The sequence below is a fragment of the Pleurodeles waltl genome, chromosome 5, assembly GCF_031143425.1.
Source record: "Pleurodeles waltl isolate 20211129_DDA chromosome 5, aPleWal1.hap1.20221129, whole genome shotgun sequence".
Classification (NCBI taxonomy): domain Eukaryota; kingdom Metazoa; phylum Chordata; class Amphibia; order Caudata; family Salamandridae; genus Pleurodeles; species Pleurodeles waltl.
This window is the reverse complement of record NC_090444.1, coordinates 361,643,322-361,657,226: the sequence shown is the minus strand read 5'-3', so window position 1 is coordinate 361,657,226 and position 13,905 is coordinate 361,643,322.

Sequence of the window (13,905 nt, the reverse complement as noted above, 5' to 3'; positions counted from 1 at the left end):
CATTCCATTTTGTCCATATCTTTGTCAATTTCCGGGGACAAACACTCCCTTCATACACAATCCTTTCTGCGAGCATACACCAATCAAGGTCCCTATTCCAGTCTCTCAAGTGGAGTGGGTCTCCTGCCCCCCAGCATCGTACAATGTTACGTAAGGTATCACTAGGACTTATGCTGGAGTTTAGTGGGCATTATACTGCTGCGTGGCTCATAGCTTAGACAAAGGCTCATGTTTCCCGCTCCCTGGCCAAGCCCCACATCCTTTAAAGTTCTAATCACATACACATGTGCAATCATAATCTATAATTAAGGGTTGCTTGTTTATAACTCAGAGTCCATTTCACCTATTAGACTGCCACTTTCTTCTCTGATCACAAGTAGTTTCTTGACCTTGTGATATGCATGTATTTATTATGAATTCCCATGGGGACACTGCCTCTGAATGTTCACTGCTGCCTGGTTGCACGGAGACTCTCATGGCCACCTGGGCTAAGCTATGCTCAAGCCCACCCAATCGACTGAGGTGGGGCCAGGTGATGACGGCTCATGGAGATCATGATTTTTTGCCAAAGCATCATGCACCTGAAGACTGGTGATACAGGTGTTGACACATAACTTCACTCCCAATGCCTTTCTGACCAGTCCTTGGACAGAGAGGGCTGAAACATATTGATGCCTTCAGAAAAATAATGTTCTCTTTGGCTAGTTTAGCCATAAGATCCTTAAATACAGTGTTATTTCTGGGAATCAATCATTTCTTAGCATCAGTGAGAGGAAATCTGTGCTATTTGTTCTATTTCCTCTTAACAAAGAAGGAAAGATCCCTAAGGCCACTACTGGATCTCTTCTCAGTGAACTCTTCTGCAGAAAGTTAAATTCGAAATGCTCACCCTGTCTCAGATTCTTTTTACTCCTGACCCAGATGAATGGGTAGTTTCCCTGGATTGCAGTATGCATATGCTCGTAAATCTGTCCAGCAGTCCCACAGGCAGCCGCAGCCCGTCCTTTAGGGCTGAGGGGCCACCCCCACCCCACCTTTTGCCCCTCATGAAGAGTGCCTGTCAGGCTGAGCAAAGGTCAGCCTGACAGACACTCTTCATGTTCAGATCAGGCAGCCAGGGTGAGACATGCGTGATTTGTGCAGACTCCTGGCTGTCTGAGCTGAACTTTGCTGGGCTGAAGAGGTCACAGCTCCTATGGGCATTACCTCCTCAGCTCAGCAAAGGTGCCTCGAAGCCCTTTCCCTTGGTGACGAGGGGAAGCGTCACCCATTGACTTCGACCTGGGTGCTTCAGGTTTAAGGCCTGAAGCGCCCAGGGCGAGTGTCAATCAGTGACACCTCATAACAGAGTGGGGTGGGGTCAGAAGTCTCACTGGCCCCATCCCACCTTGTGACGAAGTTGGGACTGCTGCCTTCCCTCATTGGCTGACTTCAGCCAATGAGGGAAGGCAGCAGTCCCAACCCTTCTTGTACCTCCAAGCCGAAGTGTTGTGTGTGTGTGTGTGCATGTTTTTTAATTGAGTGTTGTGAATGGATGTGCATGCGTGTATTAATGAATGAGTGTGAGTGTGCTGCCCGCCCCCCTCTCTCCTAGAATTACCAGCCGCCACTGCCCACAGGCATTGTCTGTGGTTCGCAGTTGGGTCAGAACACTCCCAGTTTGCCCTGGTTCCCATCAGGATTGCCTTGGCCCCTTAGCTGTTCGGGAAGTTGATGGCAGTTGTAAGAAATCTGCCTTTTCTGTATGGTCACTCCAGATTTCTTTCCTCTTGCTGGACTCGATACTTATGTCTGTTTTAGATCTATGTGTAATTAACCCCTGCTCACCGGTGGTAAAGTGCCTGTGCTTGATCTCCCTTTTAACATGTTTGAATTGGCATGCTCCTAATTAGTATGTTCAACTTACCTAAAAGTCATTAGTGTATGGTACAAGATGTACACAGGGCTTGGAATTTAAATGTCACTAATGGATTCCAGCACTTATTGTGCCATCCAGTACAGTGCTAGTGCAAAAATGACATCAGGCTTAACAGTGTCATCTGATTGTAGCAGTGCAAAAATTCATCTTTTCAAAAAATTAATCTTTTCAAAAAACACTTTGACAGGTCAAAACCTCCCTTTTAAATATGAATAATTCACGCCTATGTACGCACTGTTGCCCACAAGGTAGGGCACATGGTATTTAAAAGTAATTACATGTAGAAATGTAAAGTTCATATGTCCTTTCTGTAACTAGCTTCCAAAACCCATTTTCACTGCAGCAAAGCTGGCTGGCCCATAGAGAAAAGCAGAATATAGATTGCAGTCTTCATAGTGTATCTCGGGAATGGGACCAGTTAGAAAAAGTAATTACGCAACTAATTTTAATAATTATTAAAAATCCAATTCAATGGTGAAGTTTGACTTTTAATAAATATTATTGGAAAGTAACTTTTAGAAAGTTACCTTTTCCTCCCTGAAGAAACTGGAGGCTAAATAGCATTGTCTCTCAAACTTTTCCCAGCCAAGGATTAACATTTGAATAGATGTGAAAAAAGTGTTAAATGCCTCCCAGCATCAAACAATAGGCTGACCTGAATGGACAGTGATGACTCCTTTGAACCTCCCATAATGTGGAGGGTGGGGGCTGTGAACATCCTTTTTGACATTACAGCATAGAATCCTGCTTGAGTGTCAAAGCCGGCTCGACAGTTCCGTTACATATAACACTTGAAGGTGTGCATAAAAGGCAGAGGCCAGGATGCCAAGATAATTTTTGTGGTTGCTGAAGGACCTTTCTTTGTCCCACCAGACTTTTGTCTCTGAGCTTTATATATATATATATAGGACTGACCCTGCCACAAAGGACTGAACCTTCTCTTTTTTGCGCCCACCACAAAGAAGTGAACTTCAGGGGTCATTAGGCTGACCTCCCATTCAAAAACAGTGATACCACAAGCTACAAAAGGCCTTTCCTGCACCTGCCCAGGTGACCAGTGGTAGCTCGATCTGGATTGAACCCTGTTATTGGCCTCTGACTGACACACTGTGAATCTCTAAGTGCCTCCCATGAGGTCCTCAGAGGGTTTTAGAAGTACATTCCTGCAGTGGATTGGGACTTAAAGCACTAAAGTTATAAGGTAAAGTTCTTAACCAGGATGAAGGTGATTTGTGTATCAGATGGAAGTTCCATCGCGGTCAAAGTCAAATTGCGTCTAGGTCCTTTTCTACAGCAACCATTGACTATCATTTGCAGTTTGTGCTTCTTGCCACTATTCCTATTTAAAACTTAAAAAATTCAAAGCTTCCATTTCCCTTGTTTGATTTTTGTAATTTTATTACATTTTACTCTATTTTAATTTGGTTCTGGATTTTTCTTTATTCTGCTTTTCAAAATTATTATTGTTTTAGTACTGCATCAATATGTTATATATATAAATACATTGATCTATGTTAAGCCTGACTGCTCTGTGCCATAGCTACCAGGGGATTGAGCTAAGGTTTATTTATAGACTTTAGTGGCTCACCCTGATAAGGGCTTGATTATTTCTTGAGGTGGGTAGTTACCCATTCCAATTAATAATCACATTTCGTACAAAGGTAGTCCTGCCCATCAGGATACATGTGTTGCTGTATTTCAATGACTGTCATCCATAACCCACCTCCAGACAATGGCTGGACTCCTGACATCCTTGGAGTTTTTCATCAATGAGCCGAAATCCCACCTGGGCCGTACCTAGACCTTATTAGACACATTTATGCTGAAGGCCTTTTTAGTGTTGCAGCGAGTCTGGAATATTCAGGATATGATACTGACATTTGCGCTAAATCCTGGGTCTTGGTGAGGATGGCTTTTGGACCCCTCGCTGCATGCATCCTCCTTGACCCGAATGCCAGAGGGCATGTGCGAGCCCTGCTTCAGGTTTCAGTGGACCTCAGGTTTCAGGGCGGTACCTCCATCTCCACTAGATTTTGCAGGAGGCAGCTCAGGATCTTCTGTGGTGGTAGACAAGTGGAGAATGTACCTAGGACAGGCCACTCTTCCTTCTCCACCCAAACGTCACGCTTGTGACAGATTCATGACTGATTGGATTGGAAGGTCAGGGCACCTAGGTGTGGTGGAAATCATAAGCCTCTTATCTCCAGATCCATATCAATCTTCTGCAACGTCAGGCGATCTCTCTGGCCTTGAAAACCTTCCTGTCATCCATCAAGGAGAAGGTGGTGCACATCTTCATCACAGCACAGACCACCATGTGGTACTACAACAAGGAGGCAGAGTGTGATTTCGGGTCCCGTGCCAGAATGCCTTAAGTCCTTATAGGTGGGTGGACCAGCAGGACATCTTTCTGGTAGTCAACTGTCTATCTCCTGTCTCAGCAATAGAGGAGGGTCCTGGTCTCTACAACCCACACCTCCATGTATGGTGATTGATTGGTGGCAGGTAAATACTTTTGGTCTGCTGACTGCAGTAGTCAATGTCGTCTTTGCAGACCATCACCCTTTGGTGAAGTCCATCTGTCCTGAGTTCTAACAGAAATGTATTAACTGGTGTGGTACTCGGAACATCAACCCTCTGCAAGCCAAACATTTGGATAAATATTTGTTTATATTGTTGACTCAGAAAGACCTGGCTGTGGGCAGAGTTAAGGGTTATGTGTTGGTCATTCAGCCATTTGGTGTTTACCTGTGCACTCCTCTTTATTTTAATCACCTGTTGTGATGCTGTTTTATCAAAGGTCTGACTTGCATGTTTCCCCCAAAGCTTTCATCATGTCACCATGGGACTTGAAGCAGTGTGATGGGGTTTAATGCTGTAAAGCATAGTTGTGGGAGGGATCAATCAATCCAAAGAAAAGCGCAAAACACCAGGCCCCCACCAGCTATTGATTAGTTAATTACAATGAAATGCACAAAACAGCACATTAAGCCTGTATGTTAAGATAAAATATTCACTTTTCGTTATTTTGTTTGTATCATCTTACCACACAGAATCGCCTCATCTTACAAATACGAACAAACAGTGAATGGTACTCTAGATTGCAAAACACCAAAGGATGGTGGTTCCCTGTGCCCAAAGACACTGTTATAGGACCATAATACGTTCAAATGGAATAGGTGTCACATATAAATAAACAATGTTCGGAGTCCTATCTATAAACAATCATACAGAGCTGCCCATTGAACAAATCACTGGATTGGCTTGGAAGAGTTCATCGAAGGCCCAACGGTGTAGTGATGAGTAAAATGTTCATATGTGCTGTCCTCTTCCCTGATGGTTTTTCAATCAAAATGCTTAGTGCTTGATCCCTTCAATTATACAGAAAAGGCCATGCTATGTTTGCCAACACGTTCAGACCTCAATGAGCTGGGGGCACACTTTATTTTATGTGGTACTCATCAGGGCATCACATGATTTGTCTGAATCTGGATTCTAAAATTATAATAGAATGGACAAAAGAGAGAGTGAAAGAGGCAACATTTTGAGGTTTTTGAGGATTTTTATCTACTTAAAAGTAGTAAGTCTCATGAATGTTCATGCATCTCCATATTGAGAAATACAAACCACCTTGAGGGCGTAAAGAATTAGTCCTGTTCCCTAATAATCGGTCTGCATACCCATGGATGATTAGTTCATATGCCATGTATAGAGCAAAATCAGGCGGTAGCAACACAACGCCTTTGCATCGCCGGACGTGGCGTAGGGCTGTTGTTGTCCTCCGAGGCGTCACAAGGGGCACGTCAGTGTCATCTCAGAACCAGAAAGTGCGCCGGCCTGAGAGGAGCAGCGAGGGAGTGGAGTGCACGGTGCAAGGCAATAGGAGCGAGGTGGGGGAAGGAACACCCGTGCCCCCCTGCATCGCAGGCAACGACTCGCACCACGAGGCGGCACGGAGGAGTACTGCTGCGCCAGGATGGGGGAGCCGAGTCAGGCCCAAAGGGAGGTGCAAAGAAGAGCGCCCATGTACCTTCTGTGGCAGGACCTGGGAGCCGAGTCAGGAACAAAGAAGGCGTAAAGAGGAGCGCACGCGCCCCCCCTCTGTCAGCCAGACAGCATTGGGCACGTCTCTGAGGCCTCAAAAAGCACCTCTGTAGCAGGAGCTGCATTGGGCTAGAAATAGGAAGGTGCAAAAGGAGCACCCCCCCCCATGCAAATCGGGCAGTGTTCCACCCAGGACCTTGGGAGCAACGGCAGGACAGAGGAGAGCGAGGCACCGGTTGGGCACCACGGAGCGGCAGCAATAGCTGGTGAGTGCACAAGGGGCCACGGGGTGCTACAAGCAGGCCGGGCAGAGAGTGAATTCTTGGGCAGCATAAACGCGTTGACACAGAGGGCCTAGAACCCAAAGGCCTAGTTCCCACGATTTCGTTGTTGGGCAACACAAACACACTGACACAGAGGCTGCGGGGGCACCACGAGCAGTCCGGGCAGAGATTTAATTGTTGGGCAGCAAAAAAGCATTGACACAGAGGCCCTAGTACCCAAGACCACTTGGCAGGAGGCAGCTATTGCACCATGGGCAGGGAGAGAAGGCGTTTCAGAGAGCAGGACAGCGAGGACATTCCACCCCCAAGAAGCAAGGGGGGCAAGCGTAAAGGCCAGTGGTCACGGGTTGGACGCAGACCTGGAAGCACTGTTAGATAAGGCACAGGAGCTTCTCGCAGGGCAAAGAAGAGAGCAAGGAGGCAATCCCAATGGAGAGTTACCCGCAAAGAAAGCTGGACGGGAGATGGACAGAACCAACAGGAGCAATCAGGGGGCGCATGTAGCCAGAATGGCAGCGCTCACCAGGACAGGAAGAAGGCAACGACGGAGCCCAGGCTCAGGTGCCAAGAGGTGGTGAGAAAAGTGCCATGAGCCTCCAAAAGCAAGGAGGTGAAAGGAGACGGAAGCACAGCCACAGGCACCAAGAAGGGTTGGTCCGACCACACAGAGCAGGACAGTGCGGATGAAGCCGAAGGGGGGCCTGGAGCCAGAATGGCAGCTGCTTTGAGGATCACCGGCAGCGGAGTAAACACTCCAGATGGTGAGACACAAGTGCAGCACAATGGGTTGGGGGTGCAGAGTGAAGGGGCATGCAATGGCAGCATCACAAATTTCGGGACTCAGATGGGTGTGGTAATCATAACACAACAAGGGGTGGCAAGCACGGTGAGTTCTCCTTTTCAACCCACAAAGCAGCAGTGTTCACCATGGTGTGGGGGGCTGGAACCTTGGGCACAACAGCCATTATTGACCCCTTTTGGGGGAGCGGCCTGGTGGCCATGGGCAGGCTCAGGGTCAGCTGCCTCACTGGGGTTTCTACCCTTCACATGGCCTAACCCAGTGGCGTCGGAAGGCACAGCAATACTAAGGAAGCGGACAGAAAAAGAGCAAACAAAGGGGACAGCCTAAGACACCTCTGCAAAAGTAGTCACCGACGCAGTGGAGGTAGTGAAAGACACCACTCCAGCAGGCGGTGCGGAGTCTGTTGCCCCCGCGGCACTGGACAAAGCCTCAGGAGGAGGTGAACCAGACCCCACAATAACCTGGACCCAAGTCACTTTGGGAACTGGCCAAGCCATCTTGATCCGGTAAAACTACATGATGCCGGCAAAACTACGGCACGCTATCGTAAGTGCTGGGAAACTTTCCAAAAGGTCACCGACGTTAGAGGGTGGAGAGGCAAGCTCAGAGCAGTACATAAGGAACTTCATGGAGTGGACTTTTAAAGAAGGCAGGTCTCACACATGGGCTCAGTCACATCTCGCCGCGGTGGACTACTACACAAAGTTGACAGCAGGAAGTGTACCCACAAAATCATTCTACTGCAGAGCAGCCATTAAAGGTTGGGTGAGATTACAGCCCTCAAGAGGGGATCAGTGGAGTCCTTTAGATTCTGAAACATTAGGTAGAGTGTTTGCTGTGCAGGGAAGCATTTGTGCCTCTGGCCATGAGCTACTCCTGTGCATGGCGGCCTTCACGCTGACCCAGGGAACAGGTGCTTAATGGGGGAGGACCTGTAGCTGGGTAGCACACACATGGTCATGCATCTACGACAATCCAAAACAGACAAAATGGGGAAAGGAGCATACTCAAGGCTGGAGTGCATAAAGGATGCAGTGTGCTACACAGTGTGCTGCATGCGATCTTATGTGTGAGCAGGGCTGCCGAAGGGGTCACCCCTGTTTGTCCACAGCAATGGATCATTTCTCAGCCATTTTCAATTCATATAGGTTGTTAGACCTGACAGCCTTAGGGTGGTCATCCCCCAACTTTTTGCCTGCCTCCCTCTGACACTGTTTCTGCTGGTTTTAGGAATCTGTGCACTTTACCACTGCTAAGGTGCAAATTATCTCTCCCTTAAACATGGTAACATTAGTTCATCCCCAATTGCCATATTTGATTTACTTATAAGTCCTTAGTAAAGTGCACTACATGTGTCTTGGACCTATACATTACATGCTGCTAGTGGGCCTGCAGCACTGATTGTGCCAACAACATAAGTAGCCCCTTCACCATGTCTCAGGCCTGTCATTGCAAGGCCTGTGTGTGCAGTTTCACTGCCACTTCGACTTGGCATTTAAAAATACTTGCCAAGCCTTAAACTCCTCTTTTTTCTACATTAGTCACCACTAAGGTAGTCCCTAGGTAACTCAGAAGACAGGGTGCTAGGTAGGTAAAAGGCAGGACGTGTACATATGTGTTTTATATGTCTTAGTAGTGTAAAACTCCTAACTTAGTTTTCCACTGCTGTGAGGCCTGCTCCTTTCATAGATTAGCATTAGGCCTGCCCTTATAAACCTTTTGAGTGGTAGATTCTGTTCTGAAAGGAGTAACCAGGACATATTTAGTACGGCCAGAATGGTGATAGAAAAGCCTGCTTATTGGCGAGGTTGGATTTAATATTACTATTTTGAAAATGCTACTTTTAGAAAGTGAGCATTTCTCTGCACTTAAAGCGATCCCATAATCAACCTCACAACCTGTCTACAATCAATGTCTGGTCTGTGCTGGTTGACAGCTCCCTTGTGCATTTCACCCAGACAACCACAAACACAGGACACTCTGTCACATCTGCATTTATCTGCATATTGAACAGGTCTTCCTGGGCTGGAAGGGTGGAGGGCCTGACACTTACATTTCAAAAGCCAGTGGCCTGCCCTCACACAATGGACCGATAAAACCCCCACTGGGTCCCTGGCAGACAGGACTTGGCTGAAAGAGGAACTTGTGCATTTCAAAACCACTCTTTGAAGGCTCCTCCACTTCAAAGGCATTTTTGGTTATATAAACTGGGTCCCTGACCCCACCAACTCAGACACTTCTGGACCTACACCTGCACCCTGTCAGAGGAGCTGCCTGGCTGCCCAAAAGACTCATCTTGACTGCTTTGCTGAGAAGGACTGCTGCCCTGCTGTTGCCCTGGTACGCTGCTAGTCTCTGACTTTGCTGAGAAGGACTCTGCCTTCCCCAAAAGTGCTCTCCAAGGGCTTTGGATTGAGCTTCCCTCCTGTTTTCTGAAGTCTCCGGGCCAATAAAGACTTCACCTCTTCAAGACATTCCTTTTGCATTGAAAATCGACGCAACGTCTGCAGAAATTGACGTGAGGCCTGCATTGCGGCCAAGAAATCGTTGCATAGCAGACCGGAACAACACTGCACCGCCTTCCCGACTGGAAACTTGACACATCGCCTGTCTTGCGACGGAAAATTAGACGCATCACCTACCGGATCAATGCAGCGCCTGTTCCTTCTTCCAGCGCATCAAGGATATTCAACGCTTCGGACCTGGGCATCAAAATATCTCCACATCGCAGTGAGGAACCACGACTGCGTGCCGAAAAATGACACAAACCCCTTGCAGCGTGGAAAGAAACAATGCATCTTGTGTGCTGCGTTGTAAAATTTGACGCAACACCTTATTTTTCCATGCATCTCCTCCTACGCGGTCTCTGTGTGTCGTTATTTTTTACACATATCAGGTACTGTGTGTAACAAAGATACAACTGGGTATTTATAAGCATTGAGATTCTTTTAAATCTTTTAAAAGTGCTTTTTCAACTTGTGCTGATTGGATGTTTGTCGTTTTGACCTTATTTTATTCAGATAAATAGTATCTATCTTTCTAAACCTGTGTGGTGTATTTTTGTGGTGTTTTAACTGCATTGCTCTATGATTTATTGCACAGAGGTCTTAAAGATGGCCCTGGCAAAAGCGGGTCTTCCTCCAAATTCAGCTTGCATTCCTTTAGGATCGGCGCAGCCACCACCGCTGCAAGGAATGGCTTAAGGGTGGACCACAGAAAAACAATAACAAAATTGTCCTCGTTGGCCTACAAACAGTGCATCAGACACTCAGCCCTATAAAAAATCAGTGTTATCTCTTTATGCAGGCACGGCGGATGAGAAGTGCAAGGTATGGCTCATCGGCCACTCGTACCTAACACAGGCACAGCAGTGGGCAGCAGCATGAAAAAACTATTGTGGCATGTGGTTCAAGAACATGGAGATGATACGGCTTTGGAGGCCTGGCATGAGATGCGCACAGCTACTTCTGGACATAAAGTGCGCCGTGCAACAGAGAGGATGACCAGAGGCAGTGGTAGTGCAACTAGGAGGCAATGATTCAGTGAACCTGGGTTGAAAGAACCTCCTAACAGCCTTGGTTATGGGGCTGACAGCGGTTTCAAGGCTGTTGCACCCGGCAGACATTGTATCGTCAGAAATAAAATCACAGCCTTGTTGTAGGGGAGTGCAGGACCAAGGAGCCAAGGAGAGGTCCAGTCAAAAAACTGAACATAAACATGTCAAAAATTGGTTAGGCGAATTCCTGGGGCTTGGTGAGGCCTTGGTTTCATCAATATCAAAACACCAGGCTACTACGAATCGGATAGGGTCCACTTGAGGGCCGTTGGCATGGACATGTTCATATTGAATCTGGCGGAAACACTGGAGCTCCATAATTTTAGTTAGCCCTGAATCGAGGGGGAGGTGCCATGGTCGATAAACCACAGGCAGCGTGGCAGAAATTAATTTGATTTGGTCTGAAGCTCAGAAGCCTGAAAGGGCCTGCCCCAACACAGTCCTTGGGATGCCTTACGGCAGGGACAAAAAAGGGGGGCAGGCAAGGTCCTTGGGATGCCTCACGCAGGGACATAAGAAACAAGCGGAGGGACGCAGCTGCTGGCCACGGCACTTGTAGTCCAGGAGGTCAGTGGTACCAACCAAGTGTAACAAGGGGGGAGAGCCAAGTAGCCGCTCTACGCTGCTGAGCATACCGCTACAAGAAACAGTGCTTGAACTCTAACAAGATCAATCAGACCTACAGACAGAAATTAACACAGGAAGTTCATGTAAAAAGGGAATGCATGGGGCATTTAATGACCAGTACATGTGATAATGATGCACCATGAATGCCTATTATATGTTTTTTAATATACTGCGCCCACGTTTATCCCAGCAATGGCTAACTGGTATTTGTATATCACAGATAAGAGGAATCTGCTGGGGAGGAAAGGTTGTCACTGGTTGGGGCGTGAGTCCTCGCACGATGGGAAGAGTTTCATGGTTTTGATGCTTCCTCGCTTGATAGGGACCTGTCATTACCAGATTTTATTTGCCTTAAAATAGTCAATTTTAGGTGTGACATCTTACATCCAGTTTGCAGAAAGTGTTGAACTAGTGGGGCTGACATAGTACGGCATCTTATGCTTGATTTATGTTGACTAATACATTGTCTTATTTCCTGATTTGTCTGTCCAATATGTAATATGGACACAATATGCAGTAAACCACATTTTTAGATTGGAAACTGGTGAATTAATTGTGCCTATTTTCAATATTGTTCTAGACAAACATACTGCCCTCAATCGTTATTTCACACACAATGCAATTTCTGCACTTATGATGGCCCATAACCGGGGGTAGTCTTAGCTTGTTCCTGAAATCTAGCAGGAGACTCTTTTTTGGTATTAGAATGGACCAGGCTGTCCTTGATGTTCCTGCTTCTTTTTCATGCGCATATTGAAAGTTCCTTTAAAGGTTCTAAAGATGGAACCATCCCCCAATGTTTGCAAATTATTCTTTTGACTTATTTTGTGCTAGAACTGTATGTTGTAACACACAGTAGATGATTTGGTTCTCTTTTTTCTGTGGGTTGTAGAAGAATATCCCTCTTTGTGTACCAGGTCCATTTTGTTGCCCATTTCAAAAGTTTATGTGAATATCCTTGAGCTTGCAATTTCAGAACAAGTGGGTTTCCATTATTGAAGAAGTCTTCCTTTTTTTGAGCAGTTTCTTCGATCCTTAAGAATTGGCTATAAAGTAAATTATCTTCGAGGTTCCTTTGATGGTGGCTTGAGTAGGGAAGAAAAGTATTTCTGTCATTTTCTTTAGTTTATACTGTGGAAGTGTATCTCATCTCTCTTCCAATGGAATGTAAACTTAATGTAAGTTGTTATGTTGTTTAGTCTCTCCACAAAGCATTTGAAGGCACCCTCATCTGCTCAGGAAAATTCTCATTATAAATTTCTTCCAAGTTCTGATGTTATTCTTAAAGGTGTTCTCCCCATAAATCATTTTCCCTTGTACTTCGACGTAAACATTACAGCCATCTCTGGGGCAAAAGGGTTTGATTAAGCTTGTTTAACGTATCTGTGGTATCTTTAAAGTAACTCGGGATGTGATGTATCAGTGGTTTAAGGAAAACATCCATGTATTTTGCCAGGAGTTCCAAAATAGAGTTTACTCCTGAGATGATTGGTTAGTCATGTGGATTCTGAGGGTCCTTATGGATCTTAGGAAAGGTGTATAGCACCAGGGTCCATCGGTTTTTATGTATCAGGAAAATTTTTTCCTTCTCTGTCAACCATCCTCCAGAAACCTTTTTTTCAACAAATCTATTGATTTCTTCTCTATTCGAGGTTGTTGGATCTTCCAGTCTTTTTCTATAGTGTGAATCTTGTTATATTTGCTAGAGAATTTCCTGCTAATACTTAAGGCAGGTCATTATGACAAACACCCCACCCTTGTTGGCAGGTTTTATGATTATTTCCTCATCTTTTTGTATTCTATCCAAGACCATTCTCTCTTCTCGCTGGAGGTTGTTTTTAATATATCTCCTTCTGGATTCCATCAGGTCTAGTTCGTGTAGGACCACTTTTTCAAACACAACCATTTCCAGGGGCATATATGTGGTTAGGGGAAAAAGTTGGATTGTTTCCTTAGTCCTGAGAAGCCATTGGAAGATAATTTCTCATCTTCTGAGAAGAAAAATTTCAATCTAATTTTCTGAAGGAACTGTATTATTTTAAAGCGGGTCTGTGTATGATCCGGTTTCTCCATAGGTACAAATGGCATACCTTTTTTTAATACCCGTTGTTCAATCTTATCCAGAGTTCTTGTGGACAGGTTGTGTTTCCCCTGTTCCTTGTCTGGAATTCATCCATCTGTGACCTCTTCTCTTCCATGGTCCTCTTCCTAAAAAATCCTCTTGTAGGGCCTTCTGGGGTGATGGCTCTGAGTTGCTGGTATTAGTGTCAGAGTAGGACGAACTGCCCGAAAAACTGATGAACCTTCTATTGCTTCTACCCTGATATTGGAGGAGAGGATTAGTATTCTGTTATAAAATTCTTTCTTCAAATATGGATATACCTGTTCCTTTAAGAAATTGCTGATGGTTTTTGGAGTTTCTTCTTTTTTGTAGTTTTCTGTGTCAATCGTAAATTCATCAAACTCTGATGTGTGATAGTAAGCTTATGGCATCTGCATCTGCAATTGCCAAATTGGCTTGTATAACTTCTTCTAGTTGTTTTATGTGTTCCAACAATTTTTTGCTAGTGCCTTCTGCTGCTTTGAGCGATAAAACCACCCAATCCCTGGAACACTTTGTTCCAATGCAGCTGAAGTCCCCAAGGTATTTAGGATCCTCCAAAAAGATAACCTG